Here is a 3,898-nt window from a genome sequence, read left to right as displayed (position 1 = left end):
AGGCTACACTCTCGATTCACTATTAAAGTGTTCTTAAAGAAGAATCAGCTTTCTGTGGTGTTTTCTTATCCCTTGCTATTGAGTTAATTCAGCCTCATGGCAACCATTTATACCACCCAGAGATGATGATACTGTCTGGAGAAGTGAATTTTCTTTTACCTGGACATATATGAGAGAAATATAGATAACACAAATATTTTTGTATATAAATGAATTCATGTTTTCATTGTGTTTCAAGGACTTTTATCTCCCAAATCTCAAACTCTTAGAAGAGAAGTCGTAAGAGTGTATTAAAAGTTGTCTTCCAAAGCAGTGAGGCCCAGCTCCTTGAAAGAACAGTAACCTGCCCTGGGGTTCACCATGCCCTCTGACTTGGCCAAGAAGAAAGCAGCCAAAAAGAAGGAAGCTGCCAAAGCCTGGCAGCGACCCCAAAAAGGGCATGAAGAGAATGGAGATGCTGCCACAGAGCTGCAGGTGGCAGAGGAGAAAAACGAGGAGTCCAATGGTAGAGAGACCCCAGAAGTGGATCTGCTGCCCAAGGAACTTGAAGACTTTGAGATGAAGAAGGCTGCTGCTCGAGCTGTCACTGGGCTCCTCGCCTCTCACCCCAACAGCACGTCCACATCGTCAACCTCTCACTCACCTTTCAGGGCCAAGAGCTGCTCAGTGACACCAAACTGGACCTTAGTTCAGGCAGACGCTATGGTCTTATTGGCTTTAATGGAATTGGAAAGTCCCTGCTGCTCTCTGTTATTGGGAAATGGGAAGTGCCCATCCCTGAGCATATTGACAGCTACCATCTGACCGTGAGATGCCCCCTAGTGACATGACACCCTTGCAGTGTGTGATGGACGTGGACACGGAGTGGGCCGTGCTGGAGAGGGAGGCCGAGCGGCTGGCACATGAGGATGCGGAGTGCGAGAAGCTGATAGAGCTGTATGAGTGCCCAGAGGAGCTGGACGCTGACAAGGCAGAGATAAGGGCCTCACGGATCTTGCACGGGCTGGGATTCAGCCATGCAGCGCAAGAAGCTCAAAGACTTCAGTGGAGGCTGGAGGATAAGGGTTACCCTCACAGAGCCCTCTTTATTCGGCCCTTCCTGCTGCTCCTGGACGAGTCCACCAACCACTTGGACCTTGATGCCTGTGTGTGCTTAGAAGAAGAACCCAAGACTTTTAAGCGTATCCTGGTCCTCGTCTCTCATTCCCAAGATTTCCTGAATGGTGTGTGCACCAATATCTTTCACATGCACCACAAGAAACGAAAGTATTATGGGTAATTATGATCAGTACATGAAGACTCGGCTGGAGCTAGAGGAGAACCAGATGAAGTGCGTCCACTGGGAACAGGACCAGATCACGCACATGAAGAACTCTATCGCCAGGTTTGGCCACGGCAGTGCCAAGAGCAAAGAGAAGACACTACAGAAAATGATGGCATCGGGCCTGACAGAACGGGTTGTTAGTGACAAGACACTATCATTTTATTTCCCACCATTTGGCAAGATCCCTCCACCAGTCATTATGGTACAAAACATTAGCTTTGGGTATACGAAAGATGGGCCTTGCATCTACAGCAACCTAGAGTTTGGCATTGACCTGGACACATGAGTGGCTCTGGTTCGGCCCAATGGAGCAGGGAAGTCAACGCTTTTGAAGCTGTTAACTGGAGAGCTACTGCCCACAGACTGCATGATCCACAAACACTCTCACGTCAAGATAGGGCATTACCATCAGCACTTACAAGAGCAGCTGGATCTACACTGCTCTCCTTTGGAGTACATGATGAAACGCTACCCGGAAATCAAGGAGAAGGAAGAAACATTGAGGAAGATCATTGGACGATATAGCCTTCTCACTGGGAAGCAGCAGGTAAACCCAATCCAGAACCTATCCGATGGCCAGAAGTGCCGTGTGTGTCTGGCCTGGCTAGCCTGGCAGAACCAGCACCTGCTCTTCCTGGACGAGCCTACCAACCACCTGGACATTGAGACCATTGATGTGCTGGCCGACGCCATCAATGAGTTTGAAGGTGGCATGATGCTGGTCAGCCATGACTTCAGACTCATCCAGCAGGTGGCACAAACTTTGGGTCCGTGAGAAGCAGACAATCACCAAGTGGCCTGGAGATATCCTAGCCTACAAGCAGCACCACAAGTCCAAGCTGGTGGACGAGGAGCCTCAGCTCACCAGGAGGACCCACAATGGGTGAGCCCTCTGCCCAGGCTTGGGTCAGGAGTTCCACTGGGGACTTGACAGCTGCTCCCCTGACCAGCCGCTCAGGACGGGACTCCAGGGCTACACTCCTGCATTGCTGCAAACCGCTCCCCAGCCTCGCCTGCCCCTCAGCCGACCTTAGCTGCACTCGCACGTACAGCTGAACCGTACATGTCCGTTTCCTGTCCTCTTCCCAGTGACCTTTGTTGGTGTCTGGACTCAGCTGGCTCTTTCCATCCAGCCCCTGGCTGGTCACCTGACCTGGGTAGGGAAGTAGCCAGAAGCATCTGGGGGTTGGTCCAGGGGCCCAAGCCCTGGATTTGACCTATGAAAGAGCTTAGGATCCTCATTTTCTGGATTTTGGTGATGTTGGTGGAAACCCCAGCTCCACCATCCCCATTCTTTCTACTTCTCATATGGAGCTCTACACCCAGCTTTAGTCCTGGTCAGTTTTTAAATAATTATTTAACTGTAATCTCTAAACCTATGTGACACCTACAAAGTGTCCAATAAAGGGAGAAGGATCCATGTTAAAAAAAAAAAGTTGTCTCTTGAATTTGGTCAGGGCAGACTGAGGGTAGTGGTTTTCCTTCAATTGCAAACTTTGTTTGTAAGGAGAAAGCTCTACCAAAATGCTTCTAAAATTGTATTCCTCTCATCCTGGGAGACAAAGATTAGTCACAACTCAGTTATAATGGAGTTAGAAAATGACACTGACTTTAAGGAAGGTTAGCCTGCCAGAGCACACCTATGGATGTGGTCTCCGGGTCTTCCCTTTCATATACGTCATGGTTTGATCAGTGTTCTTGCTAATTTTTCTCTCTTTTTTTAAAAAAATGTGTTCTACGTAAAAGAGCTTAGATTTTTCTATGTCTAAAATGTCTGCTCAAGAGTTGCTGCCAGAAAAGGCAGTTCTATCATGACCCAGTTGTCCAAAGCAGAGCAGGATTCTCTATTTATATCATGTAAATGGGTGACCTATGGGCATCCTTTTTACATCAGTAAAATCACCGTGACACGTGTGTTTCCTCAATCGTTGATGAAACATCCCCTGCAGTGACACTCATCAGCAGAGGATGAAGTCCAAACTCTGAAATTGGTATGAAGTGCACAACGCTTCTTTTAGTTTCAATTTATATCTTGAGATCTGTAGATAGATTAGTTTTATCAAAAGCCAGGTACACATGTTCTTTATCTATGAACTGCCCAGCTAAAAGCAAGTATGATGTTTTTCTTCTCTGATTTTGTTTGTTTGTTGTTTGCGTTTTTCTCTGTGTTAAGGTAATATGCAGTAAAGAAGTTAGAGATAGCTATACTGTTCAATTCCTATTCACCAGTGAGCTTTGGCACACAAGTTTGGAGAAGAAGGACTTAATCCTTTTTTTTTTTCTTGCTACTGCTCATGACTTTCAAGAAACATTCACCACCAACTCATTATGAGCTATGAAGCATTCGGCAAGGTAGGTCTCAGGAAAACACTTGAAGAAATTAGACTATATATAAATATTTGTAGCCTCTTGGAGTGTTTTCTCAATTGTAAAAATGTTAGAGAAAATATGAAGAAAATGTTCACCATTTACTTAGAGAAAGAATGCTTTATATTCTATGCCAATGTCTCTTTCTTCTTTTGCTTTCTTTCTTTTTTTTAGGATTAGGAATTAAAACTATTTGGTACAGTCTTA

The 3,898-nt window shown here is 46.1% G+C and overlaps 1 pseudogene; it reads left to right on the top strand.

Annotated features, from left to right (window-relative positions):
• Positions 1-360: 360 nt before the first annotated feature.
• On the top strand, positions 361-2,211 carry LOC142439936 (ATP-binding cassette sub-family F member 2 pseudogene; annotated as a pseudogene).
• The last annotated feature ends 1,687 nt before the right edge of the window (positions 2,212-3,898 follow it).

Source organism: Tenrec ecaudatus, chromosome 2 (assembly GCF_050624435.1).
Source record: "Tenrec ecaudatus isolate mTenEca1 chromosome 2, mTenEca1.hap1, whole genome shotgun sequence".
NCBI classification, from domain to species: Eukaryota; Metazoa; Chordata; class Mammalia; order Afrosoricida; family Tenrecidae; genus Tenrec; species Tenrec ecaudatus.
This window is presented reverse-complemented; position numbering and strand designations above follow the sequence as displayed.